Source organism: Oncorhynchus mykiss, chromosome 8, assembly GCF_057628025.1.
Source record: "Oncorhynchus mykiss isolate SJ-2025 chromosome 8, ASM5762802v1, whole genome shotgun sequence".
Lineage (NCBI taxonomy): Eukaryota > Metazoa > Chordata > Actinopteri > Salmoniformes > Salmonidae > Oncorhynchus > Oncorhynchus mykiss.
The window spans coordinates 36,265,441-36,283,179 of NC_143029.1; the positions used below are offsets into that span (position 1 = coordinate 36,265,441).

Below are 17,739 nucleotides of genomic sequence, written 5' to 3' on the forward strand. Positions count from 1 at the left end.
ACGTTTAACCCACACACACACACACACACACACACGTACGTGTCAGAATAATAGTAGAGAGAATGATTTATTTCAGCTTTAAATTCTTTCATCACATTCCCAGTGGGTCAGAAGTTTATATACACTCAATTAGTATTTGGTTGCATTGCCTTGAAAATGGTTTAACTTGGGTCAAATGTTTTGTGTAGCCTTCCACAAGCATCCCACAATAAGTTGGATGAATTTTGGTCCATTCCTCCTGACAGAGCTGGTGTAACTGAGTCAGGTTTGTAGGCCTCCTTTGCTCGCACACATGCTTTTTCAGTTCTGCCAACAAATTGTATATGGGATTGAGGTCAGGGCTGTGTGATGGCCACTGCAATACCTTCAATTTGTTGTCCTTAAGCCATTTTGCCACAACTTTGGAAGTATGCTTGGGGTCATTGTCCATTTGGAAGACCCATTTACGACCAAGCTTTAACTTTTTGACTTATGCCTTGAGATGTTTCTTCAATATATCCACATAATTGTCCATCCTCATGATGCCATCTATTTTGTGAAGTGCACCAGTCCCTCCTGCAGCAAAGCACCCCCACAACATGATGCTGCCACCCCCGTGCTTCACGGTTGGGATGGTGTTCTTCGGCTTGCAAGCCTCCCCTTTTTCCTCCAAACATAACGATGGTAATTATGGCCAAACAGTTCTATTTTTGTTTCATCAGACCAGAGCACATTTCTCCAAAAAGTACGATCTTTGTCTCCATGTGCAGTTGCAAACCATAGTCTGGCTTTTTTATGGCGGTTTTGGAGCAGTGGCTTCTTCCTTGCTGAGCGGCCTTTCAGGTTATGTCGATGTAGGACTCATTTTACTGTGGATATAGATAGTTTTGTACCCGTTTCCTCCAGAATCTTCACAAGGTCCTTTTCTGTTGTTCTGGGAATTGATTTGCACTTTTCACACCAAAGTACGTTCATTTCTAGGAGACAGAACGCGTCTCCTTCCTGAGTGGTATGACGGCTGCGTGGTCCCATGGTGTTTATACTTATGTACTATTGTTTGTACAGATGAACGTGCTACCTTCAGTCTTCTGGAAATTGCTCCCAAGGATGAAACAGACTTGTGGAGGTCTACAACTTTTTTCTAAAGTCTTGGCTGATTTCTTTCCGATGATGTCAAGCAAAGAGGCACTGAGTTTGAAGGTAGGCCTTGAAATACATCCACAGGTACACCTCCAATTGACTCAAATTATGTCAATTAGCCTATCAGAAGCTTCTAAAGCCATGCCATCATTTTCTGGAATTTTCCAAGCTGTTTAAAGGCACAGTCAACTTAATGTATGTAAACTTCTGACCCACTGGAATTGTGACAATGAATTATAAGCGAAATAATCAGTCTGTACACAATTTTTGGAAAAATTACTTGTGTCATGCATAATGTAGATGTCCTAACCGACTTGCCAAAACTATAGTTTGTAAACAAGAAATTTGTGGAGTGGTTGAAAAACGAGTTTTAATGACTCCAACGTGTGTGTGTGTGTGATAGAGAGAGAGATATAGAGATATATATATATATCTCTATATCTCTCTATCACACACACACACACACACACACACACACACACACGAGAGTCAACCAACAGCCGAATGACCAAACAAAATCGACCAGTCGACTAATTGGGGTCAGCCCTAACATGCATACAGTGGCAAGAAAAAAAGTCATGCCACAGCATCTCAATCGGGTTTAGGTCAGGACTCTGACTGGGCCTCTCCAGAAGGCGTATCTCCTTCTGTTGAAGCCATTCTTTTGTTGATTTACTTCTGTGGTCTGGGTCTTTGTCCTGTTGTGTGACCCAACTTCTGTTGAGCTTCAAATTGGCAGACAGAGAGCCTTACATTCTCCTGCAAAATGTCTTGATAAACTTGGGAATTTATTTTGACGTCGATGATAGCAAGCTGTCCAGGCCCTGAGGCAGCAAAGCAGCCCCAAACCATGATTTTCCCTCCACCATACTTTACGGTTGGGATGAGGTTTTAATGTTGGTGTGCTGTCCCCCCACACACAAGGTTGTGTGTTCCTTCCAAACAAATCAACTGTAGTTTAATCTGTCCACAGAATATTGTTCCAGTAGCGCTGTGGAACATCCAGGTGCTCTTTCGCGAACTTCCGACGTGCAGCAATGGTTTTTTTTGGCCAGCAGGGGCTTCTTCCGTGGTGGCCTCCCATGAACACCATTCTTGTTTCGTATTTTGCGTATCGTTGATCAGAGATGGTAGCATGTTCCAGAGATTTCTGTAAGTCTTTAGCTGACACTCAAGGATTCTTCTTAACCTCATTAACCTCCCTGAGCGTTCTGCACTGTGCTCTTGCAGTCGTCTTTGCAGGACGGCCACTCCTAGGGAGAGTAGCAACAGCGCTGAACTTTCTACGTTTACAGACAAGTAGTCTTACTGTGGACTGCTGAACATCAAGGCTTTTAGAGATACTTTGTAACCCTTTCCAGCTTTATGCAAGTCAACAACTCTTCTGAGATCTCTTTTGTTCGAGGCATGGTTCACATCTGACAATGCTTGTGAATAGCAAACTCAAATTCTGTGAGTGTTTTTTATAGGGTAGAGCAGCTCTAACCAACATCTCAAATCTTGTCTCATTGATTGGACTCCAGGTTATGTAACTCCTGCCTCCAATTAGCTTTTGGAGAAGTCATTAGCCTAGGGGTTCACATAATTTAAACATTCAGTGCAGGTTGGGAAAAGTATGTATTCAATATAGACAAGAAAAATACTTCTGGATAATTACATCTGCCACTCGTGATATGTGCATCAAAGTGAAGTGGATATTATTAGACCTGTGCATACAGGACTAGTGACTGTTGCGTAAATTTAACTGAATATATAAAACACAATTGAGACCTTAAAGATTTTATAAACAGGCGCCAGCAGGTTCTTTAGATTGGTAGGACTGAAAAAGTTGGTAGTATCATATGACACGGTATTACAGTATTCTAAAATGTTGGTATCATAAGCATCATGACGTTTACAGTGATATTACCGTGGTACCGGTATACCGTGCAGCACTAATATATACACACTACATGACCAAAAGTATGTGGACACCTGCTCGTCAAACATCTCATTCCAAAATCATGGGCATTCATTTGGCATTGGTACAACAGCCTCCACTCTTCTGGGAAGGCTTTCCACTAGAAGTTGGAACATTTCTGCGGGAACTTGCTTCCATTCCGCTACAAGAGCATTAGTGGGGTCGGGTACTGATGTTGGGCGATTAGGGCTGGCTCAGTCGGCATTCCAATTCATCACAGAAGGGTTCGACGGGTTTGAGGTCAGGACTCTGTGAATGCCAGTCAAGTTCTTCAACGCCCATCAACAAACAATTTCTGTATAGCTCCCTATTTTTGATGCACGGGGGCATTGTCATACTGAAAAGGCCTTCCCCAAACTGTTGCCACAAAGTTGGAAGCAAATAATCTTCTAGAATGTCTTATGTTGTAGTGTTCAGATTTCCCTTCACTGGAAGTATGGGGCCTAGCCGAACAATGAAAAACAGCCCCAGACCATTATTCCTCCTCCACCAAACTTTACAGTTGGCACTATGCATTGGGGCAGGTAGCGTTCTTCTGGCATCAGCCAAACCCAAATTAGTCCATCGTGACTGCCAGATGGTGAAGCGTGATTTCATCCCTCCAGAGAACGCATTTCCACTGCCCCAGAATCCAATGACGGTGACCTTTACACCACTCCAGTCAACCGCATGGTTCTCTTAGGCTTGAGTGGGGCTGCTCGGCCGTGGAAACCCATTTCATGCATCTCCCAACAAACAATTACGCGCTTCAGCAAATCGGTGGTCCCGTTCTGTAAGTTTGTGTGGAATACCACTTCGCGATGGAGCCGTTGTTGCTATTAGATGACTCCACTTCACATTAACAGCACTAGTGTACCGGGGCAGCTCCAGCAGGGCAGAGGTTTTACAAACTGACTTGTTGGAAAGGTGGCATCCTATGACGGTGCCACGTTGAAAGTCACTGAGCTGTTCAGTAAGGCCATTCCACCACCAAATGTTTGTCTATGGAGATTGCATGACTGTGCTCGATAAAACACACCTGTCAGCAACAGGTATGGCTGAAATAGCTGAATCCACTCATTTGAAGGGGTGTCCACATATACATACAAAAATGCATGTTATGTATACAGTGCATTCGGGAAACTATTCAGACCCCTTTCCTTTTTCCACATTGTTACATTACAACCTTATTCTTATTATTGTTTTTTTTCTCAATCTACACACCACCCAATAATGACAAAACAGGTTAACAGATTTTTTCAAATATATTAAAATGTATAAAAAATGTAAAAAGAAATACCTTATTTACATAAGTATTCAGACCCTTTGCTAGGAGACTCGAAATTGAGTTCAGGTGCATCCTGTTTCCATTGATCATCCTTGAGATGTTTCTACAACTTGATTGGAGTCCACCTGTGGTAAAATCAATTGATTGGACATGATTTGGAAAGGTACACACCTGTCTATATATAAGGCCACACAGTTGACAGTGCAAGTCAGAGCAAAAACCAAGCCATGAGGTCGAAGGACTAGTCCGTAAAGCTCCAAGACAGGATGTGTCGAGGCTCAGATCTGGGGAACCGTAACAAAAAATGTAATTGAAGGTCCCCAAGAACACAGTGGCCTCCACAACTCTTAAATGTACAGTTGAAGTCGGAAGTTTACATACACTTAGGTTGGAGTCATTAAAACTTGTTTTTCAACCACTCCACAAATTTCTTGTTAACAAACTATAGTTTTGGAAAGTCTATTAGGACATCTACTTCGTGCATGGAAAAATCAAAAGAAATCAGCCAAGACCTCAGCAATTTCCAAATGCCTGAAGGTACCACATTCATCTATACAAACAATAGTACACAAGTATAAACACCATGGGACCACGCAGCCGTCATACCGCTCAGGAAGGAGACGCGTTCTGTCTCCTAAAGATGATCGTACTTTGGTGCGAAAAGTGCAAAGCAATCCCAGAACAACAGCAAAGGACCTTGTGAATATGCTGGAGGAAACAGGTACAAAAGTATCTATATCCACAGTAAAACGAGTCCTATATCGACATAACCTGAAAGGCCGCTCAGCAAGGAAGAAGCCACTGCTCCAAAACCGCCATAAAAAAGCCAGACTACAGCTTGCAACTGCACATGGGAACAAAGATCGTACTTTTTGGAGAAATGTCCTCTGGTCTGATGAAACAAAAATAGAACTGTTTGGCCATAATGACCATTGTTATGTTTGGAGGAAAAAGGGGAGGCTTGCAAGCCGAAGAACACCATCCCAACCGTGAAGCACGGGGGTGGCAGCATCATGTTGTGGGAGTGCTTTGCTGCAGGAGGGACTGGTGCACGTCACTAAATAGATGGCATCATGAGGATGGACAATTATGTGGATGTATTCAAGCAACATCTCAAGACACCAGTCAGGAAGTTAAAGCTTGGTCGCAAATGGGTCTTCCAAATGGACAATGATCCAAGCATACTTCCAAAGTTGTGGGGAAATGGCTTAAGGACAACAAATTCAAGGTATTGAAGTGGCCATCACAAAGCCCTGACCTCAATCCCATAGAAAATATGTGGGCAGAACTGAAAAAGCAAGGAGGCCTACAAACCTGACTCAGTTACACCTGCTCTGTCAGGAGGAATGGGACAAAATTCACCCAACTTAAGCTTGTGGAAAGCTACCCAAAACGTTTGACCCAAGTTAAACAATTTAAAGGCAATGCTACCAAATATTAATTGAGTGTATCTAAACTTCTGACCCACTGGGAATGTGATGAAAGAAATAAAAGCTGAAATAAACCACTACTATTATTCTGACATTTCACATTCTTAAAATAAAGTGGTGATCTTAACTGACCTAAGACAGGGAATTTTTATTAGGATTAAACGTCAGGAATTGAGAAAAACTGAGTTTAAATGTATTTGGCTAAGGTGTATGTCAACTTCCTACCTCAACTGTAGCTGAAAAGAGAGAACAGTAACTTATTAGTTCAGGTTCCTGTTTTGCCTACTGATTCTACATTCTCATCTTCTGCTCATATACATATATAATACTGGATTAAATAATGTAGTAATAACTGCTTACTGTACCTCTCCACTGATCTCCACAGTGACCTGCTCAAAGGGTTCCAGGACTCTGCATACCTCCTCCACCACCTCCCATTCCTCTTGGGTCAGAACATCAACAGGTGCATTGACAATGGCCAGGATAGAGATGATGGCATCCGTTGACTCAAGAAACCGCTTCAACATATAAAATGTTGAATTCCACCTTGTAGTGCAGTCTTGTTTAGGCCACAGCTCAGGCATCCCCATCTGGCGCTGTGTAGACTTTAGTTTTTCAGCACCTACTGTGCTCCTGTGGAAGTATTCCACAGCTGCTTTCACTTTGTCCACAGTGGGCTTCATCACCTTCAGAGCATCTCTTACAATCAGGTTGATTGTGTGGGCAAGACATGGATGATGTGTCCATTTTTAAACTTTTCCATCTACTTGCCCTTCTCTGGCCACTCTCAACAGTTCCTCTGCCAAGTTCTCTGAGGTGTGTCTGTCCCTGAACTCAAAGCAGTCCAGAAGACAACTAGACATCCAAAAATCTTCAATGAAGTGACATGTAACCGACATGTAAGAAGTGATTACCCTTGATGTCCAGCAGTCAGTGGTAAGGCAAATTGCAGTAGCTTTTTGGACTCTTTCCCACACTGACGCCTGTGTGCTCTTGTACAGCTGTGGAATAAGTGATTTTGAAAGGGCTTTCCTGCTTGGAATTGTGTTCATTGGATTTAGACAATTGCTATATTTTCTAAAACCTCGGTCCTCCACGATCGAAAATGGCTGGACATTGGTGGCAATCATTTTCAATATCAATTTGGCCTTGTTTTGCTACAGACATAGACTTTGGCATAAACTGGTTCATAGAAGAATGCGTTGCTGTGGCTCACGGAGTAGGCCTATTTGACTGAGTGGATACATCTCCACGTGTGGAGGTGCTGGCTCCACCACTATCACTAGCAGGTTTACTTGACTGAGTGGATACATCTCCATGTGTGGAGGTTCTGGCTCCACCACTATCACTAGCAGGTCCGCTAGTTTCTCAAAGCTCCGCTACAGCTAGCTTCACAGTTGGGTGCACAGTTCGCATATGCCGGTGTAGGTTGTGCGTAGAACCGGCTTTATATGAGATGTTGTTTTGTTAAATTCTACACTGTGCTCTAACATTGTCTACATTATTAAAATGCATCCAAATGCTACTGTGTTTCCGACTTATTTTCCAGCTGTTTTCACAGCTGTCCTTCCTCGCTCTCCCCTCGGCTGCTAAGTGTGTGACTGAGTGAGTTGGCTCGGCCCTCCCTCATGCATCTTTGGTTCATTGGTTGACACTGCGTGTCTGACAGGATCAACAGGTGAGGCTGTTAGTCTGAGCAGACAGTCAGAACGAATGCATGTGCGCATGAGGATTTAGGCCTATGGTATTTTTCTTTTTTTTTTCGTTCTTTGAATTTGAACTTCTTATTTTTTTTTATAAATAGATTCGGCTCTGCTGATATGCGAACCGGCTCCCAACATTCACCTACAAGAAGCCGGCTCTTAGAGCTGACTCGTTCCTCGAACGATCCATCACTACTGGGGGAGTGAGTGAGAGAAGGTAGAGGAGAAGGCTTGGCTTGAAAGAGCTGGGCATCTTGTGATGACATGCATTATCTGAATTAGGCCCACAGAAATCTACCCAGAAAGGCAAAGATTTTCAGCTGGCTGGTAGACACTGGAAGAAGTTTCTGATTGTCAGAGGGAGGATTTTCCATTTCTGGTTTGTTGCATTTGCGAGACAACAGTCACAACAGTCCCAAGCCAGTACATTTCAGTTGTTTTCATTTTGGCACTCTTTTTTTAGTTTTAGTCTAGTCTTAGTCATTTTGACTAACATATAATTAAGTCTGTCACATGTTTGATGAGGATTTAGTCTAGTTTGTCAAAAATGACAAACAGTGGGCCATTTTAATAAACAAAATGCCCTTTCACTTTAGTCACATTATATTTGTATTGCCGCAACCTATACTCAACATAAATCACTGACTTCCACGTGCACAAACATACAGTGCCTTCAGAAAGTATTCATACCCCTTGACTTATCCCACATTTTGTTGTGCTACAGCCTACATTCAAAGTGGATTAAATCGATTTGTTTCTCGCCCATCTACACACAATACTCCATAATGACAAAGTGCAAGAAAGCATGAAATATAGAAATCTAAAAATGTACATAAGTATTCAAACCCCTGAGTCAATACACTGTAGAAGAACTTTTGGCTGCGATTACAGGTGTGAATCCTGCCGGGTAAATCGAAGAGCTTTGCACACCTGGATTGTGCAACATTTGATTTATATTCTTCAAGCTCTGTCAAATTGGTTGTTGATCATTGCTAGACAACCATTTTTCAGGTCTTGCCATAGATTTTCCAAGTAGATTTAAACTCGGCCACTCAGGGACATTCCGTGTCTTCTTGGTAAGAAACTCCGGTGTAGATTTGGCATTGTGTTTTAGGTTATAGTCCTGCTGAAGGGTGATTTTATCTCCCGGTGTCTGGTGGAAAGCAGACCGAACCAGTGTTTTCCCTTCTAGGAATTTGCATGCTCCATTCTGTTTGTTTGCTGTTTTTGTATCCTGAAACTCCCCAGTCCTAAACACTAGAACCGCAAAAGCAGTCATTCTGACTGCTCATACATTTTTACGTTATGCCCCCCTCCATCCTTGACTTTTCCTAAATAAGTCTATATAAACACACTGTGTTAGAATCTTAATATTAAACAGAACTGCGACCGCACCACTCCTTTATGACAGTTGAAAGTGCCCAGCTGATAATATACGCGATAATTGCCTTGAAACTGAACCTAAAATATTCAGAAATATTCAGAAATTTCACACATAACAGATGAATTTAAGTAAAGTATTATGGGGAGAAAGTGAGAGTTGAAAATTGTGCATAATTATGTATTCACCAATAGTGAATGAAGAACAGGGCGGGACATTGTATTGATTGGTCCATTCTAATGATAAATATATATATTTTTAAATGGTATGATACCTATAACAGCTCACTGAATCAAAGCAGTCTTATCAGTCTCCTCTGGTCTACTTGGAGTAGGCTACACTGTGAGAGCGTGTGTAATTGCACATGCTGAACGGCTTTCAATATCCGGGAAAACATCCACATCGGGGCAGCAGGTGAGCGAGTGTCTGAGACCTTCCCTTGACAAGGGGAGAAATGTCACCATGGACAATTTCGTAACTTGCTTGCAAAGAAAACAAGTCTGGCCGGTACCATGAACAAAGTGAGACGGGAGCTCCCTCCCTGTGCACAAAATAAGGCACCTGCACAGCCGTGCAACGGTGCTGAAGAATGACAAGACAACAGACACAAAGAGAAAACCGGAGACTATTACCTGCCACAACCAAACAAAAAAGTATGTCAAAGTGTGTCAAGCAAGTGAAAGTTACCAAAAAAATTGTGTCAACTGTTAGGACAATGGATTACAGCATAATGAAATCCAACTGATGTCAGTGTAAAATTGTACACAATAAGCACGAGCTAACAGACTATTTTTGACTGCTGTCATGTCGACACATTCATTAGAACGCCTTTATGGCATTTGCGTTCACTGTTTATCAAGGCCACCTGGTGCTTATAATGATGTTTAGGCTACTAATGTAATCATCTGACCGCGTGTCTTTTGACCGTGACTATTGGTGGTTGGGGTATTTTTATATAAAAGAAGCTGTTACATATGCTTTCTGTTTCATAGCTATAACAAAAAAGGCACTCCGCAAACAAAATTGATTGAACAAGTGTTTTTGGTTTTTACATACAGCCTGTAGTAGCAAACTAACAAAATACTATTTTGTTATTTGAAATCAAATAAAAAAAAATCATATTCTAATGTAACCCAAGGCCTTCACAACCAAAGGATTATTTTTGCAATAGCATTTATGAAATATATTAATTACACTGTTAGAAAGTTGCAGTCAGAATTACTGTTCATTAGCTTTAAGGGGAGTCCATTAAGGCCCAGCGGTTCTAATGTTAACAAAGACAAGCATACCCATAACATGATGCAGCCACCACAATGCTTGAAAATATGGAGTGGTACTCAGTAATGTGTTGTATTAGGTTTGCCACCAACATAAAACTTTGTATTCACATTTTTTTGTTGCAGTATGTTTTGGGATATTTGTATTCTGTACAGTCTTCCTTCTTTTCACTCTGTCAATTAGGTTAGTATTGTGGAGTAACTACAATGTTGTTGATCCATCCTCAGTTATCACGTGCATTAAACTGTAACCGTTTTAAAAATCAACTTCATGGTGAAATCCACACACAGTGAGTCTGTGCAACTTAAGCACATTTTTACCTCAATTTATTTTTGACATGCCATAACAAAAAAAAAAGGGTTGAATACTTGAGTCAAGATAAAATACAATCTTAAAAATACAATCTTTAAAATTTCAAAAAATATAATTCCACTTTTGATATTATGGGGTATTGTGTGTAGGCCGGTGACAAAACATCTCAATTTAATCTATTTTAAATTCAGGCTGTAACAAAGTGTGGGGAAAAGTAAAGGGGTGTGAATACTTTGAAGGCTCTGTACATTGCTGCAAAGTAGTCCAGGTTGCACCTCCATATTGGTGTCCAAAAGTACAAGGGGAGCTAAAGACCGTCTCATGGCGAAACAAACAAATCACTAAATCTCAAGTCCCTTGTGCTCGGCTCAAAGTCACCAATGGTCAAGTCACGAGTCGAGCCACAAGTTCCTATGACTGAAGTCTGAGTCCCAGTGCCCGAGTTCTGGGCCAAATGCTCAAGTCTGAACCCCCGGGTCCATATTAACTCAAAATAAAAGTGATTTACCCAGTTAGATATAATAATGAATAAAAATGTATATAGCACTTTTCTACTCAAAGCGCTTTACATACTAGGGCGAAACTCACCACATCCACCAATGTGTAGCACCCACCTGGGTAATGCACGGCAACCATTTTTGTGCCAGAACGCTCACCACACCAGGTGGAGAGGTGGAGAGTGATATATGCCAATTAGGAGGAGGATTAGGTGGCCATAATGAAAAATGGGGCCAAGTTGGAAATCTAGCCATGACACCGGGGTTAACACCCCTACTCTTACGATAAGTGCCATAGGATTTTAAAAATGACCACTTAGTCAGGACACCCGTTTAATGTCCCACCTGAAAGACTGCGCCTTACACAGGGCAATGTCCCCGTCACTGCCCTAGGGCATTGGGATCTCCTAAGATTAGGAGGGAAGAGTTCCCCCCTACTTGCCCTCCAACTCCACTTACAGCAGCATCTGGTCTCCCACCCAAGGACCTACCCTGCTTAGCGTCAGACAAGCCAGCAGTGGGATGCAGGGTGGAACACTGCTGCCGTGTGTCGTGGAAAGTGGAATTTAGTCAAATTGTTTCCTATCCCTTTCTGTGCTACCAAATGTTTGCAGATACAGTGCTTTCAGAAAGTATTCAGACCCCTTGACTTTTTCCACATTTTGTTACTTTACATCCTTATTCTAAAATTGATTAAATTAAAATACTCAGTGAGCTACACACAATATTTTTTACATTTTACCAGGTAAGTTGATTGAGGACACATTCTCATTTACAGCAACAACCTGGGGAATAGTTACAGGGGAGAGGAGGGGGATGAATGAGCCAATTGTAAACTTGGGATTATTAAATGACACTGATGGTATGAGGGCCAGATTGGGAATTTAGCAAGGACACCGGGGTTAACAACCTTACTCTTACCATAAGTGCCATGGGAACTTTAGTGACCGGAGTCAGGACACCCGTTTAACGTCCCATCCAAAAGACGGCACCCTACAACAGGCAATGTCAATCATTGTCCTGGGGCATTGGGATATATTTTTTAGACCAAAGGAAAGGGTGGCTCCTACTGGCCCTTCCAACACCACTTCTAGCCGCATCTGGTCTCCCATCCAGGGACCGACCAGGACCAACCCTGCTTAGCTTCAGAAGCAAGCTAGCAGGGTGGTATGCTGCTGGCTTAATACCCCCATAATGACAAAGCAAAAACAGGTTTAGAAATGTTAGCAAATGTATAAAATAAAAATCACTTATTTACATAAGTGTTCAGACCCTTTGTTGAGACGAACTTGAGGTCAGGTGCATCCCGTTTGCATTGACCATCCTTGAGATGTTTCTACAACTTGATTGGAGTCCACCTGTGTTAAATTCAATTGATGGGACATGATTTGGAAAGGCACACAACTGTCTATACAAGGTCCCACAGCTGACAGTGCATGTCAGAGCATAAACCACGCCATGAGGTCGAAGGAATTCTCCGTAGAGCTCCGAGACAGGATTGTGTCGAGGCACAGATCTGGGGAAGAGTACCAAAACATTTATGCAGCATTGAAGGTCCCCAGGAACACAGTAGCCTTCAGCATTCTTAAATGGAAGAAGTTTGGAACCACCAAGACTCTTCCTAGAGATGGCCGCCCAGCCAAACTGAGCAATCGGGGGAGAAGGGCCTTGGTCAGGGAGGTGACCAAGAACCTGATGGTCACTCAGACAGAGTTCCAGAGTTCCTCTGTGGAGATGGGAGAACCTTCCAGAAGGACAACCATCTCTTCAGCACTCCACCAATTAGGCCTTCATGGTAGCATGGCCAGACGGAAGCCGCTCTGTGAAAGGCACCTGACAGTCCAGTTGGAGTTTGCCAAAAGGCACCTCAAGACTCTCAGACCATGAGAAACAAGATTCTCTGGTTTGATGAAACCAAGATTGAACTCTTTGGCCTGAATGCCAAGTGTCACATCTGGAGGATACCTGGCACCATCCCTACAGTGAAGCATAGTGGTGGCAGCATCATGGTGTGGGGATGTTTTACAGCGACTGGGAGACTAGTCAGAATCGAGGGACAACCTACTCCAGAGCGCTCAGGACCTCAGACTGGGGCGAAGGTTCCAATTTCCAACAGGACAACGACCCTAAGCACACAGCCAGGACAACACAGGAGTGGCTTCGGGACAAGTCTCTGAATGTCCTTGAGTGGCCCAGACAGAGCCCGGACTTGAACCCGATCGAACGTCTCTGGAGAGACCTGAAAATAGCTGTGCAGCGACACTCCCCATCCAACCTGACAGAGCTTGAGAGGATCAGCAGAGAAGCATGGGAGAAACTCCCCAAATACAGGTGTGCCAAGCTCGTAGTGTCATACCCAAGAAGAGTCAAGGCCGTAATCCCTGCCAAAGGTGCTTCAAAAGTACAGAGGTTCTGAATACTAAAACAATCCGTTTATTTATTTTTTAAATTTGCACAAAATATAAATCTAAACATGTTTTTACTTTGTCATTATGGGGTATTGTGTGTAGATTGATGGGGGGGGAGAATGTTATTTTCTCTACCAAAAGCTGCCTCCAACATCATTTTAGAGAATTTGGCAGTACGTCCAACCAGCCTCCCAACCGCAGACCGTGTGTATGCACGGCACCCCGGGACCTCAACATCTGGCTTCTTCAACTGCAAAATCGTCAGACCAGCCACCCAGACAGCTGATGAAACTGTGGGTTCGCACAACCGAAGAATGTCTGCACAAATTGTCAGAAACAATCTCAGGGAAACTCATCTGCGTGCTTGTTGTCCTCACCAGAGTCTTGACCTGACTGCAGTTAGGCATCGTAACCGACTTCAGTAGGCAAATGCACATTTTTGATCGCCACTGGGAGCAGTGTGCTCTTCATGGATTAATCAAATCAAATCATTTCAACTGTATTGGGCAGATGGCAGTATGGCCGAATGGTTTACCGATGTTGGGGTTATGGTATGGACAGGCATAAGCTATGGACAATGAACACAATTGCATTTTAAGTCGATGGTAATTTGAATTCACAGAGATATGACAAGATCCTGAGGCCCACTGTCGTGCCATTCATTCGCCTCCATCACCTCATGCTTTCAGAATGATAATGCACGGCCCCATGTCGCAAGGATCTGTAAACAATTCCTGGAAGCTGCAAATGTCCCAGTTCTTCCATGGCCTGCATACTCAGACAGGACACCCATTGAGCAACGTTCGGGATACTCTGGATCATCGTGTACAACAGTGTGTTCCAGTTCCTGCCAATATCCAGCAACTTCACACTGCCATTGAAGAGGAGTGGGACATCGTTCCACAAACAGCCTGATCAACTCTATGGGAAGGAGGTGTGTAGTGTTACACGAGGCTGCCCCTACTTTTGTTTAAAGGTATCTGTGACCAACACATACTTATCTGCATTTCCAGTCATGTGAAATCCATAGATTAGGGCTTAATTTATTTATTTAAATTGACCGATTTCCTAATATGAACTGTAATTCAGTAAAATCTTAGACATTGTTGCAAGTTGCCTTTATATTTTTGTTTGGTGTAGAGGGCTGGTGGCGCCTGCGTGATATCGGCTGTGTGTGTGCCAATTCCTTCCAACTGCTGAACAGAACTGTGCTGCTTATCACTGATAAGCTCTCAATCTCTCCAAAAACTACTGTCCGGTCCACTTAGTAGTCAGATTGTCACAGAGATAATTCTCTCTCATCTCGTTTTAGTCAACTGAAATGATAGATCTTTTCGTTTAGTTATAGTTTATGGGTCCATTTAGTCAGTTATAGTCTCATCAATTACCACTGAAAAATAGGTGTTAAACAAATGTCACCATTTTTGTTGATGAAATGAACACAGGTACATTTATCAGAGTCCACTGCATTATAATGTGATGAAACCTCTGATACAACCAAAGTTTGCATTAGGCTAACACTCAAGACAACTACAGCTAGTGACTGAAGAATAACTTTTATATACCCAGAGATTGTCTAAACTGCAATAAACCAAGGAGTCAAAGATTAGACATTAATTTGTTAAACCAATGCCTAAACCTGCAAATAGACAAACATTGCTTCAGTAAAATAAAAACAAAAACAGGGAAACACAAATCCTTACAAAATGGTGAAATAAGCCAAACTATCCAAGTTGTTTTTCCCAGCTCTGGTAAGATGTAGCAGGAAGGAGAGAGGCAGAGAGACTAATAGAAAGTGGTCATTTCCCAGACCATTTATCTGATGACACATCCATGCTGTACCACCTTCCCCACCTAACTACCTACCTAAATGGCAAGGTACATTTCCCTGCTGTTAATTCCAGGGGGGGAGGGGGGGGGGACCAGTTTATACAGTACCTGTGGACATGGACCCATTGCATTGGAGGGGTTGGTGTGACATGCTGCTCAGTCTCGCACCCAGACGTTTTTATCCCCCTTCAACTTGAGCTCTCAACCTTGAAGCCGATGGAAATGTAACAATTCTCAACAATCAATATTGTTACAACGTAGGCGAACAGTAGTCAGCTACCATAACAACTGATATGACCATTGTGCCACATTATTAAAGTAGTCGAGTGACATGTTCAGGTCATGGGTGAGCCATAGTTTTGATTTAACCAATGATCGATAAATATGCTGGACAATTCCTGTGATTGTCTGCATAACATGGCAGTTCATTAGCTTGAATGTCATCACTTAGCAGGCAACCACCGTTTCAACTAATAGGAGCTCACAAGTTAGTTAATAACCTGGAAGGCAAGTTACAACGCAAACTCTAACGTGGGAATGAAATGCATGCATGATGTCATCTTTATGCCGTAAATGGAACGTTGGCCCATCAGATATTGTGACATCGACTATTCAACGCACCTGCCTGCATGTGTCACAGTGAGTGAACGACTATTGGTTCACCCACAATTCAAAACTGCAGAAGAAATGTTCTCATTAGAGAAGTTAAGCATCTTTATCAGCATCTGTGGAACTCAATGTTAAAACAGATGTGATATCAACGCTAGATTACGCAAAATAGCGAACTGATCTGCGCACTTTTCCGGAGTCTCCTGCCTACCCTGTGTAGTGCGCACACACACTACCATGATACTGACAGAGAAACATGCGACAAAATAACAAAAACACCAATATAGGTTCATTAAGCTTAACACATGTTAGAAGGGATCATACGGACAAAAGTTAAGCAGTCTACCTATCCAATTAGTCTCATTTTATTATCCTGTTGAGCACACAAGCCAACAATGACTGTTTCACGATGGATAATATTGATACTAACATCCACGCATTGCCAACTACACCAGACAGCCAAACGAATGCATGCTTTTGGGATCAGATCTACAACATCGAGTCGGTTATTGCTCGAATTCGCACTTGGCTAACATGAGTAGCAGTTACGATTAGCCGAGCTGGCGTGGATGGCCAGGCAGTGTACATCACGCACGCTGTCTGGCTGCACAAGCCAAGTAGCTACCACTCCCCAAAAACATCTTCCTATTTCCATGGCCATTTCCCTCACGAATGCCCATACACCCGACTCGAAACAAAAACAAACGTCATCAAATGGAAGAACGACTACATCGTATGAGCTAGTTTACTGGCATTAGCGCTAGCTAACGTACTCCCCCGAAACAACTCAAAAAGAGATAGCAACGCCAGCTACTCACCCGTGTGGGTCTCTGTGGCAACTCTCCTCCCTAGGCAAGTTCACAATATATTAGGTAGGCGATCTACAGTATAATCCCGACCAGGACACCTTGTTGTGAAGAGGTGGATATATCGCTAAACACGACGCACTAGCGTCCAACGTTAGTCCGACGCTGGGGGCTTGCTGGCTTCTGTTCTTGACTTTTAAGTGCTCGTCTCACTCAGCCTTCCGCGAAAGTCAATGTCGAATGATTAGATGTGGCTTCCTCTAGCTTTCCTACACTCTATTCGAGGAACCCCCCGAAAAAAATAATAAACGACGAAAGAAGCAAAACCACTCCAACCACCCTCCTATTCTCCGAAAGGTAGCATACTCCCTGGAACTGTTTACCAGCGTTACATCCAACTCAAACACGGATCTGTTTCCACACACGAGTTGATACCGCTGAAGTGTAGAGAAACACGTCGCTTGATCCGTTATGGCAGTACAAGGCAGTTTTCAGTTGCGCACCAGTCTCACAAACAAGACTGCTCGCAGCTGAAGTGTTGTTAGCCTATTCTATTGCACTGGCAGTGAAAAGTGTAACCATCCTCAAGCCGAACGGTCTTCAAAAGCAGAAAAAAATCGCTGAAATATTTTCTGCAGCAGGTTTAAATAAAACACCTTATTTTTGCAGTGTGGCGTGTTTTTACATAACAGCATCATCCAGGAGCCGCTGTATGTCCGATCACATGTGAGAGCCACATGGAGAGCCTTTTAAAGGGGCACCAGCGCTTGGCCAGGCAACTGATCAACAGCAATAATGGGCAAGGGCAATTATGGGTCCCCTGGGTGCTACTTTTTATAGCATAGTCATAGACTAGCTTGAGTTATAAACATACATCCATGATTTTGGAAGCCCATTCACGCCACTATTTTTTTAAATGTTGATAGCCTACATTCTAAAAATGTCGAGATAGTAAGTCGAAATTTCGAGATAAGTACGTTTGAATTTAGAGATACTAACTCAAAATGTGAGATAGTAGACCTTTGTAACACATTCTGTGGTAATTTCAGAGGTGTTACCCTGGGGCTCCGAGTTTTCCTGATCTGGTAGGCTAACTTAACCAGGTAAAACTCTGGGCCCTAGTAATAAACATAGTTTAC

The 17,739-nt window shown here is 42.8% G+C and overlaps 1 protein-coding gene across 4 annotated transcripts in view; it reads right to left on the reverse strand.

Moving 5' to 3' along the window:
- LOC149981641 (bromo adjacent homology domain-containing 1 protein-like) overlaps positions 1-17,347 on the reverse strand; it is a 68,257-nt gene extending 50,910 nt beyond the window's left edge. For 2 of the 4 annotated variants that reach the window (XM_090243331.1, XM_090243327.1), the window contains exon 1: positions 16,613-17,347. The gene's annotated coding sequence lies outside the window, so the exon portion shown is untranslated. The remainder of the gene's footprint in view (positions 1-16,612) is intronic. The other 2 variants (XM_090243332.1, XM_090243328.1) reach the window with 1 other exon arrangement.
- Positions 17,348-17,739: the final 392 nt, after the last annotated feature.